At 50.5% G+C, this 22,173-nt stretch overlaps 1 protein-coding gene across 1 annotated transcript in view; it reads left to right on the top strand.

Moving 5' to 3' along the window:
• The window catches only part of LOC138797158 (zinc finger protein ZFP2-like), a 427,215-nt gene that overhangs the window by 102,878 nt on the left and 302,164 nt on the right, over positions 1–22,173 (top strand). The window lies entirely within an intron of this gene.

Here is a 22,173-nt window from a genome sequence, read left to right as displayed (position 1 = left end):
TGGGGGGGTAGTAGAGCAGTATTGGGGCGAGTAGTAGACTAGTATTGGGGGGGTAGTAGAGCAGTATTGGGGGGAGTAGTAGAGCAGTATTGGGGGGAGTAGTAGAGCAGTATTGGGGGGAGTAGTAGACTAGTATTGGGGGGAGTAGTAGACTAGTATTGGGGGGAGTAGTAGACTAGTATTGGGGGGGAGTAGTAGAGTAGTATTGGGGGGAGTAGTAGACTAGTATTGGGGGGAGTAATAGACTAGTATTGGGGGGAGTAGTAGACTAGTATTGGGGGGGAGTAGTAGACTAGTATTGGGGGGAGCAGTAGAGTAGTATTTGGGGGAGTAGTAGTAGAGCAGTATTGGGGGGAGTAGTAGAGCAGTATTGGGGGGAGTAGTAGACTAGTATTGGGGGGAGTAGTAGACTAGTATTGGAGGGAGTAGTAGACTAGTATTGGGGGGAGTAGTAGACTAGTATTGGGGGGAGTAGTAGACTAGTATTGGGGGGGAGTAGTAGAGTAGTATTGGGGGGAGTAGTAGACTAGTATTGGGGGAAGTAGTAGACTAGTATTGGGGGGAGTAGTAGACTAGTATTCGGGGGAGTAGTAGAGCAGTATTGGGGGAAGTAGTAGATTAGTATTGGGGGGAGCAGTAGACTAGTATTGGGAGTAGTAGTAGACTAGTATTGGGGGGGGAGTAGTAGCCTAGTATTGGGGGGAGTAGTGGGAGCTGTAGACTAGTATTGGGGGAGTAGTAGCCTAGTATTGGGGGGAGTAGTAGCCTAGTATTGGGGGGAGTAGTAGCCTAGTATTGGGGGGGGGGGGAGTAGTAGCCTAGTATTGGGGGGAGTAGTGGGAGCTGTAGACTAGTATTGGGGGGAGTAGTAGACTAGTATTGGGGGAGTAGTAGACTAGTATTGGGGGGAGTAGTAGACTAGTATTGGGGGGAGTAGTAGACTAGTATTGGGGGGAGTAGTAGACTAGTATTGGGGGGGGAGTAGTAGACTAGTATTGGGGGGAGTAGTAGACTAGTATTGGGGGGAGTAGTAGACTAGTATTGGGGGGAGTAGTAGACTGGTATTGGGGGGGAGTAGTAGACTAGTATTGGGGGGAGTAGTAGACTAGTATTGGGGGGGAGTAGTAGACTAGTATTGGGGGAAGTAGTGGGAGCAGTATTGGGGGGGAGTAGTAGACTAGTATTGGGGGGAGTAGTAGAGTAGTATTGGGGGGAGTAGTAGACTAGTATTGGGGGGGAGTAGTAGACTAGTATTGGGGGGAGTAGTAGACTAGTATTGGGGGGAGTAGTAGAGTAGTATTGGGGGGGGAGTAGTAGAGCAGTATTGGGGGGAGCAGTAGACTAGTATTGGGGAGAGTAATAGCCTAGTATTGGGGGGAGTAGTAGACTAGTATTGGGGGGGTAGTAGAGCAGTATTGGGGGAAGTAGTAGACTAGTATTGGGGGGGTAGTACAGCAGTATTGGGGGAGTAGTAGACTAGTATTGGGGGGGTAGTAGAGCAGTATTGGGGGGAGTAGTAGAGCAGTATTGGGGGGAGTAGTAGACTAGTATTGGGGGGAGTAGTAGACTATTATTGGGGGGAGTAATAGACTAGTATTGGGGGGGTAGTAGAGCAGTATTGGGGGGAGTAGTAGATTAGTATTGGGGGGAGCAGTAGACTAGTATTGGGAGTAGTAGTAGACTAGTATTGGGGGGGGAGTAGTAGCCTAGTATTGGGGGGAGTAGTGGGAGCTGTAGACTAGTATTGGGGGAGTAGTAGCCTAGTATTGGGGGGAGTAGTAGCCTAGTATTCGGGGGAGTAATAGCCTAGTATTGGGGGGGGAGTAGTAGCCTAGTATTGGGGGGAGTAGTGGGAGCTGTAGACTAGTATTGGGGGGAGTAGTAGACTAGTATTGGGGGGAGTAGTAGAGTAGTATTGGGGGGAGTAGTAGAGTAGTATTGGGGGGAGTAGTAGACTAGTATTGGGGGGGAGTGGTAGACTAGTATTGGGGTGAGTAGTAGACTAGTATTGGGGGGGAGTAGTAGACTAGTATTGGGGGGAGTAGTAGACTAGTATTGGGGGGAGTAGTAGACTAGTATTGGGGGGGAGTAGTAGACTAGTATTGGGGGGAGTAGTAGACTAGTATTGGGGGGAGTAGTAGAGTAGTATTGGGGGGAGTAGTAGACTAGTATTGGGGGGAGTAGTAGACTAGTATTGGGGGGAGTAGTAGACTAGTATTGGGGGGAGTAGTAGACTAGTATTGGGGGGAGTAGTAGACTAGTATTGGGGGGGAGTAGTAGACTAGTATTGGGGGAAGTAGTGGGAGCAGTAGACTAGTATTGGGGGGAGTAGTAGACTAGTATTTGAGGGGAGTAGTAGAGTAGTATTGGGGGGAGTAGTAGACTAGTATTGGGGGGAGTAGTAGACTAGTATTGGGGGGAGTAGTAGAGTAGTATTGGGGGGAGTAGTAGACTAGTATTGGGGGGAAGTAGTAGACTAGTATTGGGGGGGAGTAGTAGAGTAGTATTGGGGGGAGTAGTAGACTAGTATTGGGGGGAGTAGTAGACTAGTATTGGGGGGGAGTAGTAGACTAGTATTGGGGGGAGTAGTAGACTAGTATTGGGGGGAGTAGTAGAGTAGTATTGGGGGGGGAGTAGTAGAGCAGTATTGGGGAGAGTAATAGCCTAGTATTGGGGGGAGTAGTAGACTAGTATTGGGGGGGTAGTAGAGCAGTATTGGGGGGAGTAGTAGACTAGTATTGGGGGGGTAGTAGAGCAGTATTGGGGCGAGTAGTAGACTAGTATTGGGGGGGTAGTAGAGCAGTATTGGGGGGAGTAGTAGAGCAGTATTGGGGGGAGTAGTAGACTAGTATTGGGGGGAGTAGTAGACTATTATTGGGGGGAGTAATAGACTAGTATTGGGGGGAGTAGTAGACTAGTATTGGGGGGAGTAGTAGACTAGTATTGGGGGGAGTAGTAGACTAGTATTGGGGGAGTAGTAGACTAGTATTGGGGGGGAGTAGTAGACTAGTATTGGGGGGAGCAGTAGAGTAGTATTTGGGGGAGTAGTAGTAGAGCAGTATTGGGGGGAGTAGTAGAGCAGTATTGGGGGGAGTAGTAGACTAGTATTGGGGGGAGTAGTAGACTAGTATTGGAGGGAGTAGTAGACTAGTATTGGGGGAGTAGTAGACTAGTATTGGGGGAAGTAGTAGACTAGTATTGGGGGGAGTAGTAGACTAGTATTCGGGGGAGTAGTAGAGCAGTATTGGGGGGAGTAGTAGATTAGTATTGGGGGGAGTAGTAGACTAGTATTCGGGGGAGTAGTAGAGCAGTATTGGGGGGAGCAGTAGACTAGTATTGGGAGTAGTAGTAGACTAGTATTGGGGGGGAGTAGTAGCCTAGTATTGGGGGGAGTAGTGGGAGCTGTAGACTAGTATTGGGGGAGTAGTAGCCTAGTATTGGGGGGAGTAGTAGCCTAGTATTGGGGGGAGTAGTAGCCTAGTATTGGGGGGGGAGTAGTAGCCTAGTATTGGGGGGAGTAGTGGGAGCTGTAGACTAGTATTAGGGGGAGTAGTAGACTAGTATTGGGGGGAGTAGTAGACTAGTATTGGGGGGGAGTAGTAGACTAGTATTGGGGGGAGTAGTAGACTAGTATTGGGGGGAGTAGTAGACTAGTATTGGAGGGAGTAGTAGACTAGTATTGGGGGGGGAGTAGTAGACTAGTATTGGGGGGAGTAGTAGGCTAGTATTGGGGGCAGTAGTAGACTAGTATTGGGGGGGAGTAGTAGACTAGTATTGGGGGGGAGTAGTAGACTAGTATTGGGGGGAGTAGTAGACTAGTATTGGGGGGGAGTAGTAGACTAGTATTGGGGGGGAGTAGTAGACTAGTATTGGGGGGAGTAGTAGACTAGTATTGGGGGGAGTAGTAGAGTAGTATTGGGGGGAGTAGTAGACTAGTATTGGGGGGATTAGTAGACTAGTATTGGGGGGGAGTAGTAGACTAGTATTGGGGGGAGTAGTAGACTAGTATTGGGGGGGAGTAGTAGACTAGTATTGGGGGGGAGTAGTAGACTAGTATTGGGGGAAGTAGTGGGAGCAGTAGACTAGTATTGGGGGGAGTAGTAGACTAGTATTTGAGGGGAGTAGTAGAGTAGTATTGGGGGAGTAGTAGAGTAGTATTGGGGGGAGTAGTAGACTAGTATTGGGGGGAAGTAGTAGACTAGTATTGGGGGGGAGTAGTAGACTAGTATTGGGGGGGAGTAGTAGACTAGTATTGGGGGGGGAGTAGTAGCCTAGTATTGGGGGGAGTAGTGGGAGCTGTAGACTAGTATTGGGGGGAGTAGTGGGAGCAGTATTGGGGGGAGTAGTAGACTAGTATTGGGGGGAGTAGTGGGAGCAGTATTGGGGGGAGTAGTAGACTAGTATTGGGGGGAGTAGTAGACTAGTATTGGGGGGGGGAGTAGTAGACTAGTATTGGGGGAAGTAGTGGGAGCAGTAGACTAGTATTGGGGGGAGTAGTAGACTAGTATTTGAGGGGAGTAGTAGAGTAGTATTGGGGGAGTAGTAGAGTAGTATTGGGGGGAGTAGTAGACTAGTATTGGGGGGAAGTAGTAGACTAGTATTGGGGGGGAGTAGTAGACTAGTATTGGGGGGAGTAGTGGGAGCTGTAGACTAGTATTGGGGGGAGTAGTAGACTAGTATTGGGGGAAGTAGTGGGAGCAGTAGACTAGTATTTGAGGGGAGTAGCAGCAGCAGTAGTAATTAATCTAGTAATTTAATTAATCGTTGAACGCTAGGACGGGGACATAATTACTCACTACGGGGGGGGGGGGGGGGGGAATAGTGGACATTACTACATTATTACAGGTCAGTCAGATTGTTATGGGGGGGGGGGATCTGATCTGGGAATCCATAGTTGACAGAGTCTATGGCTCATTAAAGGAGACCTGTCACCCCCCGGGGTCGGTCCTGGGGCAGAGATAACCCGGTCAGAAGCCGGCGCGCGCGCTGTGGAGATGGGTCCGCCGTCCATAGAGAATGTATGGAGCCGTGCGCTTCTGACCGGGATATCTCCATCCCAGGACCGACTCCGGCAGCGGGACTCGGCGACATGAGGTAACTATAAGGGAATCTAGCTGGGGGTCGGGAGCCTGTCACCCCGGTGTGGGGGGTGACAGGTCCTCTTTAAGGCAACTTTTTTTATCAATGGCATCCTTGGGGGTACTCGCCTGGAGCACCTCATGAAATGGGGGTACATGACTTCAGTTGGGATGTAACGTATCCTCACTTAACCCCTTGGGTGCCTGTAAGCAGCTATCTGCACAGATGCTACATACTGTAAGGAGCAAAACACCTGTCAAAATGATTGGTGTTCTGCTTCTGCTTTTTTTTCTCTTTTTGTCTTTCCAGAGCATTCCGTAATCCGTGGACTAGATCAATGTTTTGGTTTAATAAAATGGTCAACGTGTTTTTATTTAAATAAAACGTATTTTCACTTGTGTCTTGTCTTTTTGTGTTTACTTTACAGTAGGGCTGGGCGATAAATCAAATTAACCCAAAATTTGATCGTTTTTTTTTTTTTTTAAACTGATTTTCATGACTCCTAGTTACACCCCTCATCTATACCTGTACGACTACTACACCCCTCATCTATACCTGTACTACTACTACACCCCTCATCTATACCTGTACTACTACTACTACTACTACTACACCCCTCATCTGTTCCTGTACGACTACTACACCCCTCATCTGTTCCTGTATTATTACTACTACTACACCCCTCATCTGTTCCTGTATTATTACTACTACTACTACACCCCTCATCTGTTCCTGTATTATTACTACTACACCCCTCATCTATACCTGTACTACTACTACTACTACTACTACACCCCTCATCTGTTCCTGTACGACTACTACACCCCTCATCTGTTCCTGTATTATTACTACTACTACTACTCCCCTCATCTGTTCCTGTATTATTACTACTACTACTACTACACCCCTCATCTGTTCCTGTATTATTACTACTACTACTACACCCCTCATCTGTTCCTGTATTATTACTACTACTACTACTACACCCCTCATCTGTTCCTGTATTATTACTACTACTACTACACCCCTCATCTGTTCCTGTACTACTATTACACCCCTCATCTGTTCCTATATTATTACTACTACTACACCCCTCATCTGTTCCTGTATTATTACTTCTACTACACCCCTCATCTGTTCCTGTATTATTACTACTACTACACCCCTCATCCATACCTCCCAACTTTTGCTGAGAGGAAAGAGGGACAGTCGCGGCAATGCAAAACGCCCCTAAAGCCACGCCCTCCTCATAGCCACGCCCTCCCCATAACCACGCCCCCATAGCCACATCACCTATTACCATTATGTAAAAAACAAATATCACCACATCTTCACCACATAGTGACTTATACCCCCCATACCATTACTACACAACATCCACTATACACAGATCAGTATCTCCACTACACTGAGAGCAGGGGAAGGAGGGGGGGACAAGCACAGGGGGCATTGAGAACAGGGGAAGGAGGAGGGGGGGACAAGCACAGGGGGCACTGAGAGAAGGGGAAGGAGGAGGGGGGGACAAGCACAGGGGGCACTGAGAGCAGGGGAAGGAGGAGGGGGGGACAAGCACAGGGGAAGGAGGGGGGGGGACAAGCACAGGGGAAGGAGGGGGGGGACAAGCACAGGGGGGCACTGAGAGCAGGGGAAGGAGGAGGGGGGGACAAGCACAGGGGGCACTGAGAGCAGGGGAAGGAGGAGGGGGGGACAAGCACAGGGGCACTGAGAGCAGGGGAAGGAGGAGGGGGGGACAAGCACAGGGGAAGGAGGGGGGGGACAAGCACAGGGGGCACTGAGAGCAGGGGAAGGAGGAGGGGGGGACAAGCACAGGGGGCACTGAGAGCAAGGGAAGGAGGAGGGGGGGACAAGCACAGGGGGCACTGAGAGCAGGGGAAGGAGGAGGGGGGGACAAGCACAGGGGGCACTGAGAGCAGGGGAAGGAGGAGGGGGGGACAAGCACAGGGGCACTGAGAGCAGGGGAAGGAGGAGGGGGGGGGACAAGCACAGGGGAAGGAGGGGGGGGACAAGCACAGGGGGGCACTGAGAGCAGGGGAAGGAGGAGGGGGGGGACAAGCACAGGGGGCACTGAGAGCAGGGGAAGGAGGAGGGGGGGACAAGCACAGGGGGCACTGAGAGCAGGGGAAGGAGGAGGGGGGGACAAGCACAGGGGGCACTGAGAGCAGGGGAAGGAGGAGGGGGGACAAGCACAGGGGGCACTGAGAGCAGGGGAAGGAGGGGGGACAAGCACAGGGGGCACTGAGAGCAGGGGAAGGAGGGGGGACAAGCACAGGGGGGCACTGAGAGCAGGGGAAGGAGGAGGGGGGGGACAAGCACAGGGGGCACTGAGAGCAGGGGAAGGAGGGGGGGACAAGCACAGGGGGCACTGAGAGCAGGGGATGGAGGGGGGGACAAGCACAGGGGGCACTGAGAGCAGGGGAAGGAGGAGGGGGGGACAAGCACGGGCACTGAGAGCAGGGGAAGGAGGAGGGGGAGACAAGCACAGGGGGCACTGAGAGCAGGGGAAGGAGGAGGGGGGGACAAGCACAGGGGGCACTGAGAGCAGGGGAAGGAGGGGGGGGGACAAGCACAGGGGTCACTGAGAGCAGGGGAAGGAGGGGGGACAAGCACAGGGGGCACTGAGAGCAGGGGAAGGAGGAGGGGGGGACAAGCACAGGGGGCACTGAGAGCAGGGGAAGGAGGAGGGGGAGACAAGCACAGGGGGCACTGAGAGCAGGGGAAGGAGGAGGGGGGGGGACAAGCACAGGGGAAGGAGGGGGGGGACAAGCACAGGGGGCACTGAGAGCAGGGGAAGGAGGAGGGGGGGGGACAAGCACAGGGGGCACTGAGAGCAGGGGAAGGAGGAGGGGGGGACAAGCACAGGGGGCACTGAGAGCAGGGGAAGGAGGAGGGGGGGGGACAAGCACAGGGGGCACTGAGAGCAGGGGAAGGAGGAGGGGGAGACAAGCACAGGGGGCACTGAGAGCAGGGGAAGGAGGAGGGGGGGACAAGCACAGGGGGCACTGAGAGCAGGGGAAGGAGGGGGGACAAGCACAGGGGGCACTGAGAGCAGGGGAAGGAGGAGGGGGGGACAAGCACAGGGGGCACTGAGAGCAGGGGAAGGAGGAGGGGGAGACAAGCACAGGGGGCACTGAGAGCAGGGGAAGGAGGAGGGGGGGACAAGCACAGGGGAAGGAGGGGGGGGACAAGCACAGGGGGCACTGAGAGCAGGGGAAGGAGGAGGGGGGGGGACAAGCACAGGGGGCACTGAGAGCAGGGGAAGGAGGAGGGGGAGACAAGCACAGGGGGCACTGAGAGCAGGGGAAGGAGGAGGGGGGGGGACAAGCACAGGGGGCACTGAGAGCAGGGGAAGGAGGAGGGGGAGACAAGCACAGGGGGCACTGAGAGCAGGGGAAGGAGGAGGGGGGGACAAGCAAAGGGGGGCACTGAGAGCAGGGGAAGCAGGAGGGGGGGACAAGCACAGGGGGCACTGAGAGCAGGGGAAGGAGGAGGGGGGGATAAGCACAGGGGGCACTGAGAGCAGGGGAAGGAGGAGGGGGGGACAAGCACAGGGGGCACTGAGAGCAGGGGAAGGAGGGGGGGGGGATAAGCACAGGGGGCACTGAGAGCAGGGGAAGGAGGAGGGGGGGACAAGCACAGGGGGCACTGAGAGCAGGGGAAGGAGGAGGGGGGGATAAGCACAGGGGGCACTGAGAGCAGGGGAAGGAGGAGGGGGGATAAGCACAGGGGGCACTGAGAGCAGGGGAAGGAGGAGGGGGGGATAAGCCCAGGGTCACTGAGTGCAGGGGAGGGAGGGGGGGTAATCACCATGTACAGCTGAGGGACACCTGACAGAACCCCCAGACACCCCCTCCCCGGAGCACTCACCACTGCTCTTCTCTCCCTGGTGATGCAGGTCATGTGTTCTGCCCCCTTCCTGGACCCCGGCAGCCTCCTCCTCCGGCACCAGCTCTCACTGCCAGGTACTGTATAGGGGGCGCACCACAGAGCTGTGATAATCCGGCCCTGGCAGGAGCTATGGGGGAGAGAGCGGCCTCTTGTGGCCGGAGGCAGAATGACGCCTTCGGCCACAAGAGTCTTTGCAGAGCAGGAAGCTTATATCTCCTGCTCTGCCAGTGTAAGTGAGGTGCGGGGGGGGCGGCGGGACACATGGGGGCTGTACCGGGACGGAGGGACATGACCCCAAAATCGGGACTGTCCCTCCGAATCCGGGACAGTTGGGAGGTATGCCCTCATCTGTTCCTGTATTATTACTACTACTACTACACCCCTCATCTGTTCCTGTATTATTACTACTACTACTACACCCCTCATCTGTTCCTGTATTATTACTACTACTACTACTACACCCCTCATCTGTTCCTGTATTACTACTACTACTACACCCCTCATCTGTTCCTGTATTATTACTACTACTACACCCCTCATCTGTTCCTGTATTATTACTACTACTACTACTACACCCCTCATCTGTTCCTGTATTATTACTACTACTACTACTACACCCCTCATCTGTTCCTGTATTATTACTACTACTACTACTACACCCCTCATCTGTTCCTGTATTATTACTACTACTACACCCCTCATCTGTTCCTGTATTATTACTACTACTACACCCCTCATCTGTTCCTGTATTATTACTACTACTACTACTACACCCCTCATCTGTTCCTGTATTATTACTACTACTACTACACCCCTCATCTATACCTGTACTACTATTACACCCCTCATCTGTTCCTGTATTATTACTTCTACTACTACACCCCTCATCTGTTCCTATATTACTACTACTACTACACCCCTCATCTGTTCCTGTATTATTACTTCTACTACTACACCCCTCATCTGTTCCTGTATTATTACTACTACTACTACACCCCTCATCTGTTCCTGTATTATTACTACTACTACTACACCCCTCATCTATACCTGTACTACTATTACACCCCTCATCTGTTCCTGTATTATTACTGCTACTACACCCCTCATCTGTTCCTGTACTACTATTACACCCCTCATCTATACCTGTACTACTACTACTACTACACCCCTCATCTATACCTGTACTACTACTACTACTACACCCCCATCTATACCTGTACTACTACTACACCCCTCATCTTTACCTGTACGACTACTACACCCCTCATCTGTTCCTGTATTATTACTACTACTACACCCCTCATCTATACCTGTACTACTACTATTACACCCCTCATCTATACCTATACTACTACTACATCCCTCATCTATACCTGTACTACTACTACTACTACACCCCTCATCTATACCTGTACTACTACTACTACTACACCCCCATCTATACCTGTACTACTACTACTACACCCCTCATCTATACCTGTACGACTACTACACCCCTCATCTGTTCCTGTATTATTACTACTACTACACCCCTCATCTATACCTGTACTACTATTACACCCCTCATCTGTTCCTGTATTATTACTGCTACTACACCCCTCATCTATACCTATACTACTACTACACCCCTCATCTATACCTGTACTACTACTACACCCCTCATCTATACCTGTACTACTACTACTACTACACCCCTCATCTATACCTGTACTACTACTACTACACCCCTCATCTATACCTGTACTACTACTACACCCCTCATCTGTACCTGTACTACTACTACTACTACACCCCTCATCTATACCTGTACTACTACTACACCCCTCATCTGTTCCTGTATTATTACTTCTACTACTACACCCCTCATCTGTTCCTGTATTATTACTACTACTACTACACCCCTCATCTGTTCCTGTATTATTACTACTACTACTACACCCCTCATCTATACCTGTACTACTATTACACCCCTCATCTGTTCCTGTATTATTACTGCTACTACACCCCTCATCTATACCTGTACTACTACTACACCCCTCATCTATACCTGTACTACTATTACACCCCTCATCTATACCTATACTACTACTACATCCCTCATCTATACCTGTACTACTACTACTACTACACCCCTCATCTATACCTGTACTACTACTACTACTACACCCCCATCTATACCTGTACTACTACTACTACACCCCTCATCTATACCTGTACGACTACTACACCCCTCATCTGTTCCTGTATTATTACTACTACTACACCCCTCATCTATACCTGTACTACTATTACACCCCTCATCTGTTCCTGTATTATTACTACTACTACACCCCTCATCTATACCTGTACTACTATTACACCCCTCATCTGTTCCTGTATTATTACTGCTACTACACCCCTCATCTATACCTATACTACTACTACACCCCTCATCTATACCTGTACTACTACTACACCCCTCATCTGTACCTGTACTACTACACCCCCCATCTATACCTGTACTACTACTACACCCCTCATCTGTTCCTGTATTATTACTACTACTACACCCCTCATCTGTTCCTGTATTACTACTACTACACCCCTCATCTGTTCCTGTATTATTACTACTACTACTACACCCCTCATCTGTTCCTGTATTATTACTACTACTACTACACCCCTCATCTGTTCCTGTATTATTACTACTACTACTACACCCCTCATCTGTTCCTGTATTATTACTACTACTACTACACCCCTCATCTGTTCCTGTATTATTACTACTACTACTACACCCCTCATCTGTTCCTGTATTATTATTACTACTACTACACCCCTCATCTGTTCCTGTATTATTACTACTACTACACCCCTCATCTGTTCCTGTATTATTACTACTACTACTACACCCCTCATCTATACCTGTACGACTACTACACCCCTCATCTGTTCCTGTATTATTACTACTACTACACCCCTCATCTATACCTGTACTACTATTACACCCCTCATCTGTTCCTGTATTATTACTGCTACTACACCCCTCATCTATACCTATACTACTACTACACCCCTCATCTATACCTGTACTACTATTACACCCCTCATCTATACCTATACTACTACTACATCCCTCATCTATACCTGTACTACTACTACTACTACACCCCTCATCTATACCTGTACTACTACTACTACACCCCCATCTATACCTGTACTACTACTACTACACCCCTCATCTATACCTGTACTACTACTACTACTACACCCCCATCTATACCTGTACTACTACTACTACACCCCTCATCTATACCTGTACGACTACTACACCCCTCATCTGTTCCTGTATTATTACTACTACTACACCCCTCATCTATACCTGTACTACTACTACACCCCTCATCTGTACCTGTACTACTACACCCCCCATCTATACCTGTACTACTACTACACCCCTCATCTGTTCCTGTATTATTACTACTACTACACCCCTCATCTGTTCCTGTATTACTACTACTACACCCCTCATCTGTCCCTGTATTATTACTACTACTACTACACCCCTCATCTATACCTGTATTATTACTACTACTACTACACCCCTCATCTGTTCCTGTATTATTACTACTACTACTACACCCCTCATCTGTTCCTGTATTATTACTACTACTACTACTACACCCCTCATCTGTACCTGTATTACTACTACTACACCCCTCATCTGTTCCTGTATTATTACTACTACTACTACTACACCCCTCATCTGTACCTGTATTATTACTACTACTACTACTACACCCCTCATCTGTTCCTGTATTATTACACCCTACCTAGATGGAGGCACAAAGATTTCCTATATGATATGGGGCACAGAGGGGGCTTGTCTACTACATGGGGGCACAGGGGGGAGCGCTGTTACACTGGGAAGCAATACAGTTCTCACAAACGTCATTAAAATAGTATCTGACGCTGCAAGGAGAAAAAGCGAGAATTTTCCCCAAAAAATGTCGAAAAAAAATCGAGATTTTATTTTTTTGGTCCTATGTTTACAGGCTTAGTAGTGGAAGCCATCGCCGGTACCTGGTCCTGTGAAGAATCGGGTGCCACTAGTCCCACAGAATAAGAAGGTGTTCCTGGACTGGATGGTGGCAGGCTGGTGTTATTAGGCTGGGGAGGGCCAAAATAGATGCACATTCCCACCCTGGTACAACTAGGCCGCCGCTGTTTTTATTTTTTTTTTTGAACCTGGCTGGTCATGGAAATGGGAGGGGGACCCTACACTTTTCATTTTAATAAAAAAAAAAAAAAAAAAAAGGTGTGTAGGGTCCATCCATTTCCATAAGCAGCCAGTTAAAACAATGAGCAGCAGCCACCTAACTACAGCATAGTAGTAGCTGAAAAAACATGGATGAACTATGGTAAATGCAAGGAACATTATAAGACATGGATCAGATAACATGCCCAAAATAACATCTATACCAATCCTTACACACGGGCCCAGTCATTACACCGCTATAAGGTGCTGTACAGGCCCAGTCATTACACCTCTATAGGATGCTGTACAGGCCCAGTCATTACACCCGCTATAGGGCCCAGTCATTACACCCGCTATAGGGTCCTGTACAGGCCCAGTCATTACACCGCTATAAGGTGCTGTACAGGCCCAGTCATTACACCTGTTATAAGGTGCTGTACAGGCCCAGTCATTACACCCGCTATAGGGTGCTGTACAGGCCCAGTCATTACACCCGCTATAGGGTCCTGTACAGGCCCAGTCATTACACCCGCTATAGGGTCCTGTACAGGCCCAGTCATTACACCGCTATAAGGTGCTGTACAGGCCCAGTCATTACACCGCTATAGGATACTGTACAGGCCCAGTCATTACACCTGGTATAGGGTCCTGTACAGGCCCAGTCATTACACCGCTATAGGGTGCTGTACAGGCCCAGTCATTACACCCACTATAAGGTGCTGTACAGGCCCAGTCATTACACCCGCTATAGGATGCTGTACAGGCCCAGTCATTACACCGCTATAAGGTGCTGTACAGGCCCAGTCATTACACCCGCTATAGGGTCCTGTACAGGCCCAGTCATTATACCCGCTATAGGGTGCTGTACAGGCCCAGTCATTACACCCGCTATAAGGTGCTGTACAGGCCCAGTAATTACACCTGCTATAGGATGCTGTACAGGCCCAGTCATTACACCCGCTATAGGGTGCTGTACAGGCCCAGTCATTACACCTGCTATAGGGTCCTGTACAGGCCCAGTCATTACACCTGCTATAGGATACTGTACAGGCCCAGTCATTACACCTGCTATAGGGTGCTGTACAGGCCCAGTCATTACACCCGCTATAGGGTACTGTACAGGCCCAGTCATTACACCCGCTATAGGGTGCTGTACAGGCCCAGTCATTACACCCGCTATAGGGTGCTGTACAGGCCCAGTCATTACACCCGCTATAGGGTGCTGTACAGGCCCAGTCATTACACCCGCTATAAGGTGCTGTACAGGCCCAGTCATTACACCCGCTATAAGGTGCTGTACAGGCCCAGTCATTACACCCGCTATAGGATACTGTACAGGCCCAGTCATTACACCTGCTATAGGATACTGTACAGGCCCAGTCATTACACCCGCTATAAGGTGCTGTACAGGCCCAGTCATTACACCCGCTATAAGGTGCTGTACAGGCCCAGTCATTACACCTGCTATAGGGTCCTGTACAGGCCCAGTCATTACACCCGCTATAGGGTCCTGTACAGGCCCAGTCATTACACCCGCTATAAGGTGCTGTACAGGCCCAGTCATTACACCTGCTATAGGATACTGTACAGGCCCAGTCATTACACCTGCTATAGGATACTGTACAGGCCCAGTCATTACACCTGCTATAGGGTGCTGTACAGGCCCAGTCATTACACCTGCTATAGGGTGCTGTACAGGCCCAGTCATTACACCTGCTATAAGGTGCTGTACAGGCCCAGTCATTACACCCGCTATAAGGTGCTGTACAGGCCCAGTCATTACACCTGCTATAGGATACTGTACAGGCCCAGTCATTACACCTGCTATAGGGTGCTGCACAGGCCCAGTCATTACACCCGCTATAGGATACTGTACAGGCCCAGTCATTACACCCGCTATAGGATACTGTACAGGCCCAGTCATTACACCTGCTATAGGGTGCTGCACAGGCCCAGTCATTACACCCGCTATAGGATACTGTACAGGCCCAGTCATTACACCGCTATAGGATAATGTACAGGCCCAGTCATTACACCCGCTATAGGATGCTGTACAGGCCCAGTCATTACACCTGCTATAGGATGCTGTACAGGCCCAGTCATTACACAGCTATAGGATGCTGTACAGGCCCAGTCATTACACCCGCTATAAGGTGCTGTACAGGCCCAGTCATTACACAGCTATAGGATGCTGTACAGGCCCAGTCATTACACCGCTATAAGGTACTGTACAGGCCCAGTCATTACACCGCTATAGGGTTCTGTACAGGCCCAGTCATTACACCCGCTATAGGATACTGTACAGGCCCAGTCATTACACCCGCTATAGGGTCCTGTACAGGCCCAGTCATTACACCCGCTATAGGATACTGTACAGGCCCAGTCATTACACCCGCTATAGGATGCTGTACAGACCTAGTCATTACACCCGCTATAAGGTCCTGTACAGGCCCAGTCATTACACCTGCTATAGGGTCCTGTACAGGCCCAGTCATTACACCCGCTATAAGGTGCTGTACAGGCCCAGTCATTACACCCGCTATAGGATGCTGTACAGGCCCAGTCATTACACCTGCTATAGGATACTGTACAGGCCCAGTCATTACACCCGCTATAGGGTCCTGTACAGGCCCAGTCATTACACCTGCTATAGGATACTGTACAGGCCCAGTCATTACACCGCTATAGGGTGCTGTACAGGCCCAGTCATTACACCCACTATAAGGTCCTGTACAGGCCCAGTCATTACACCCACTATAGGGTGCTGTACAGGCCCAGTCATTACACCGCTATAGGATGCTGTACAGGCCCAGTCATTACACCGCTATAGGATACTGTACAGGCCCAGTCATTACACCCGCTATAGGGTGCTGTACAGGCCCAGTCATTACACCTGCTATAGGGTGCTGCACAGGCCCAGTCATTACACCCGCTATAAGGTGCTGTACAGGCCCAGTCATTACACCCGCTATAGGATACTGTACAGGCCCAGTCATTACACCTGCTATAAGGTCCTGTACAGGCCCAGTCATTACACCCGCTATAGGATACTGTACAGGCCCAGTCATTACACCCACTATAAGGTCCTGTACAGGCCCAGTCATTACACCCACTATAGGATACTGTACAGGCCCAGTCATTACACCCGCTATAAGGTGCTGTACAGGCCCAGTCATTACACCCGCTATAAGGTGCTGTACAGACCCAGTCATTACACCTGCTATAGGATGCTGTACAGGCCCAGTCATTACACCCGCTATAGGGTGCTGTACAGGCCCAGTCATTACACCTGCTATAGGATGCTGTACAGGCCCAGTCATTACACCCGCTATAGGATGCTGTACAGGCCCAGTCATTACACCCGCTATAGGATACTGTACAGGCCCAGTCATTACACCTGCTATAGGGTGCTGTACAGGCCCAGTCATTACACCCGCTATAGGATACTGTACAGGCCCAGTCATTACACCGCTATAGGATACTGTACAGGCCCAGTCATTACACCCGCTATAAAGTGCTGTACAGGCCCAGTCATTACACCGCTATAGGATACTGTACAGGCCCAGTCATTACACCTGCTATAAGATGCTGTACAGGCCCAGTCATTACACCGCTATAGGATACTGTACAGGCCCAGTCATTACACCGCTATAGGATACTGTACAGGCCCAGTCATTACACCCGCTATAGGGTCCTGTACAGGCCCAGTCATTACACCGCTATAGGGTGCTGTACAGGCCCAGTCATTACACCCGCTATAGGGTACTGTACAGGCCCAGTCATTACACCTGCTATAGGGTACTGTACAGGCCCAGTCATTACACCCGCTATAAGGTGCTGTACAGACCCAGTCATTACACCGCTATAGGGTGCTGTACAGGCCCAGTCATTACACCTGCTATAGGATACTGTACAGGCCCAGTCATTACACCCGCTATAGGGTGCTGTACAGGCCCAGTCATTACACCTGCTATAAAGTGCTGTACAGGCCCAGTCATTACACCCGCTATAGGATACTGTACAGGCCCAGTTATTACACCCGCTATAGGATACTGTACAGGCCCAGTCATTACACCTGCTATAGGATGCTGTACAGGCCCAGTCATTACACCCGCTATAGGATACTGTACAGGCCCAGTCATTACACCTGCTATAGGATGCTGTACAGGCCCAGTCATTACACCTGCTATAGGGTGCTGTACAGGCCCAGTCATTACACCCGCTATAGGATGCTGTACAGGCCCAGTCATTACACCTGGTATAAGGTCCTGTACAGGCCCAGTCATTACACCCGCTATAGGGTCCTGTGCAGGCCCAGTCATTACACCTGCTATAGGATACTGTACAGGCCCAGTCATTACACCCGCTATAGGGTGCTGCACAGGCCCAGTCATTACACCCGCTATAGGATACTGTACAGGCCCAGTCATTACACCTGCTATAGGGTGCTGTACAGGCCCAGTCATTACACCCGCTATAGGATACTGTACAGGCCCAGTCATTACACCTGCTATAGGATACTGTACAGGCCCAGTCATTACACCTGCTATAGGGTGCTGTACAGGCCCAGTCATTACACCGCTATAAGGTGCTGTACAGGCCCAGTCATTACACCGCTATAAGGTGCTGTACAGGCCCAGTCATTACACCCACTATAAGGTGCTGTACAGGCCCAGTCATTACACCCACTATAGGGTCCTGTACAGGCCCAGTCATTACACCGCTATAGGGTGCTGTACAGGCCCAGTCATTACACCTGCTATAGGGTGCTGCACAGGCCCAGTCATTACACCCGCTATAAGGTGCTGTACAGGCCCAGTCATTACACCGCTATAGGATAATGTACAGGCCCAGTCATTACACCCGCTATAGGATGCTGTACAGGCCCAGTCATTACACCTGCTATAGGGTGCTGCACAGGCCCAGTCATTACACCCGCTATAGGATACTGTACAGGCCCAGTCATTACACCCGCTATAGGATACTGTACAGGCCCAGTCATTACACCTGCTATAGGGTGCTGCACAGGCCCAGTCATTACACCCGCTATAGGATACTGTACAGGCCCAGTCATTACACCGCTATAGGATAATGTACAGGCCCAGTCATTACACCCGCTATAGGATGCTGTACAGGCCCAGTCATTACACCTGCTATAGGATGCTGTACAGGCCCAGTCATTACACAGCTATAGGATGCTGTACAGGCCCAGTCATTACACCCGCTATAAGGTGCTGTACAGGCCCAGTCATTACACAGCTATAGGATGCTGTACAGGCCCAGTCATTACACCGCTATAAGGTACTGTACAGGCCCAGTCATTACACCGCTATAGGGTTCTGTACAGGCCCAGTCATTACACCCGCTATAGGATACTGTACAGGCCCAGTCATTACACCCGCTATAGGGTCCTGTACAGGCCCAGTCATTACACCCGCTATAGGATACTGTACAGGCCCAGTCATTACACCCGCTATAGGATGCTGTACAGACCTAGTCATTACACCCGCTATAAGGTCCTGTACAGGCCCAGTCATTACACCTGCTATAGGGTGCTGTACAGGCCCAGTCATTACACCCGCTATAGGATGCTGTACAGGCCCAGTCATTACACCTGCTATAGGATACTGTACAGGCCCAGTCATTACACCCGCTATAGGGTCCTGTACAGGCCCAGTCATTACACCTGCTATAGGATACTGTACAGGCCCAGTCATTACACCGCTATAGGGTGCTGTACAGGCCCAGTCATTACACCCACTATAAGGTCCTGTACAGGCCCAGTCATTACACCCACTATAGGGTGCTGTACAGGCCCAGTCATTACACCGCTATAGGATGCTGTACAGGCCCAGTCATTACACCGCTATAGGATACTGTACAGGCCCAGTCATTACACCCGCTATAGGGTGCTGTACAGGCCCAGTCATTACACCTGCTATAGGGTGCTGCACAGGCCCAGTCATTACACCCGCTATAAGGTGCTGTACAGGCCCAGTCATTACACCCGCTATAGGATACTGTACAGGCCCAGTCATTACACCTGCTATAAGGTCCTGTACAGGCCCAGTCATTACACCTGCTATAGGATACTGTACAGGCCCAGTCATTACACCCACTATAAGGTCCTGTACAGGCCCAGTCATTACACCCACTATAGGATACTGTACAGGCCCAGTCATTACACCCGCTATAAGGTGCTGTACAGGCCCAGTCATTACACCCGCTATAAGGTGCTGTACAGACCCAGTCATTACACCTGCTATAGGATGCTGTACAGGCCCAGTCATTACACCCGCTATAGGGTGCTGTACAGGCCCAGTCATTACACCTGCTATAGGATGCTGTACAGGCCCAGTCATTACACCCGCTATAGGATGCTGTACAGGCCCAGTCATTACACCCGCTATAGGATACTGTACAGGCCCAGTCATTACACCTGCTATAGGGTGCTGTACAGGCCCAGTCATTACACCCGCTATAGGATACTGTACAGGCCCAGTCATTACACCGCTATAGGATACTGTACAGGCCCAGTCATTACACCCGCTATAAAGTGCTGTACAGGCCCAGTCATTACACCGCTATAGGATACTGTACAGGCCCAGTCATTACACCTGCTATAAGATGCTGTACAGGCCCAGTCATTACACCGCTATAGGATACTGTACAGGCCCAGTCATTACACCGCTATAGGATACTGTACAGGCCCAGTCATTACACCCGCTATAGGGTCCTGTACAGGCCCAGTCATTACACCGCTATAGGGTGCTGTACAGGCCCAGTCATTACACCCGCTATAGGGTACTGTACAGGCCCAGTCATTACACCTGCTATAGGGTACTGTACAGGCCCAGTCATTACACCCGCTATAAGGTGCTGTACAGACCCAGTCATTACACCGCTATAGGGTGCTGTACAGGCCCAGTCATTACACCTGCTATAGGATACTGTACAGGCCCAGTCATTACACCCGCTATAGGGTGCTGTACAGGCCCAGTCATTACACCTGCTATAAAGTGCTGTACAGGCCCAGTCATTACACCCGCTATAGGATACTGTACAGGCCCAGTTATTACACCCGCTATAGGATACTGTACAGGCCCAGTCATTACACCTGCTATAGGATGCTGTACAGGCCCAGTCATTACACCCGCTATAGGATACTGTACAGGCCCAGTCATTACACCTGCTATAGGATGCTGTACAGGCCCAGTCATTACACCTGCTATAGGGTGCTGTACAGGCCCAGTCATTACACCCGCTATAGGATGCTGTACAGGCCCAGTCATTACACCTGGTATAAGGTCCTGTACAGGCCCAGTCATTACACCCGCTATAGGGTCCTGTGCAGGCCCAGTCATTACACCTGCTATAGGATACTGTACAGGCCCAGTCATTACACCCGCTATAGGGTGCTGCACAGGCCCAGTCATTACACCCGCTATAGGATACTGTACAGGCCCAGTCATTACACCTGCTATAGGGTGCTGTACAGGCCCAGTCATTACACCCGCTATAGGATACTGTACAGGCCCAGTCATTACACCTGCTATAGGATACTGTACAGGCCCAGTCATTACACCTGCTATAGGGTGCTGTACAGGCCCAGTCATTACACCGCTATAAGGTGCTGTACAGGCCCAGTCATTACACCGCTATAAGGTGCTGTACAGGCCCAGTCATTACACCCACTATAAGGTGCTGTACAGGCCCAGTCATTACACCCGCTATAGGGTGCTGTACAGGCCCAGTCATTACACCCGCTATAGGGTGCTGTACAGGCCCAGTCATTACACCCGCTATAGGGTGCTGTACAGGCCTAGTCATTACACCCACTATAGGGTCCTGTACAGGCCCAGTCATTACACCGCTATAGGGTGCTGTACAGGCCCAGTCATTACACCTGCTATAGGGTGCTGCACAGGCCCAGTCATTACACCCGCTATAAGGTGCTGTACAGGCCCAGTCATTACACCGCTATAAGGTGCTGTACAGGCCCAGTCATTACACCTGCTATAGGGTGCTGCACAGGCCCAGTCATTACACCCGCTATAGGGTGCTGTACAGGCCCAGTCATTACACCGCTATAGGATACTGTACAGGCCCAGTCATTACACCGCTATAAGGTGCTGTACAGGCCCAGTCATTACACCCGCTATAAGGTGCTGTACAGGCCCAGTCGGCTCCACAGAGAATGAATCACACATCCACCTGCGGCTCCACAGAGAATGAATCACACATCCACCTGCGGCTCCACAGAGAATGAATCACAGCGACCTGCGGCTCCACAGAAAATGAATCACACATCCACCTGCGGCTCCACAGAGAATGAATCACACATCCACCTGCGGCTCCACAGAGAATGAATCACACATCCACCTGCGGCTCCACAGAGAATGAATCACACATCCACCTGCAGCTCCACAGGGAATGAATCACACATCCACCTGCAGCTCCACAGGGAATGAATCACACATCCACCTGCAGCTCCACAGGGAATGAATCACACATCCACCTGCGGCTCCACAGAGAATGAATCACACATCCACCTGCAGCTCCACAGGGAATGAATCACACATCCACCTGCAGCTCCACAGGGAATGAATCACACATCCACCTGCGGCTGCACAGAGAATGAATCACACATCCACCTGCGGCTCCACAGAGAATGAATCACACATCCACCTGCGGCTCCACAGGGAATGAATCACACATCCACCTGCAGCTCCACAGGGAATGAATCACACATCCACCTGCAGCTCCACAGGGAATGAATCACACATCCACCTGCAGCTCCACAGGGAATGAATCACACATCCACCTGCGGCTCCACAGGGAATGAATCACACATCCACCTGCAGCTCCACAGGGAATGAATCACACATCCACCTGCAGCTCCACAGGGAATGAATCACACATCCACCTGCGGCTGCACAGAGAATGAATCA

This window comes from Dendropsophus ebraccatus, chromosome 7, assembly GCF_027789765.1.
Source record: "Dendropsophus ebraccatus isolate aDenEbr1 chromosome 7, aDenEbr1.pat, whole genome shotgun sequence".
NCBI lineage: Eukaryota > Metazoa > Chordata > Amphibia > Anura > Hylidae > Dendropsophus > Dendropsophus ebraccatus.
The sequence above is the reverse complement of the archived record's forward strand: the minus strand, read 5'-3'. Positions and strand labels throughout refer to the sequence as shown.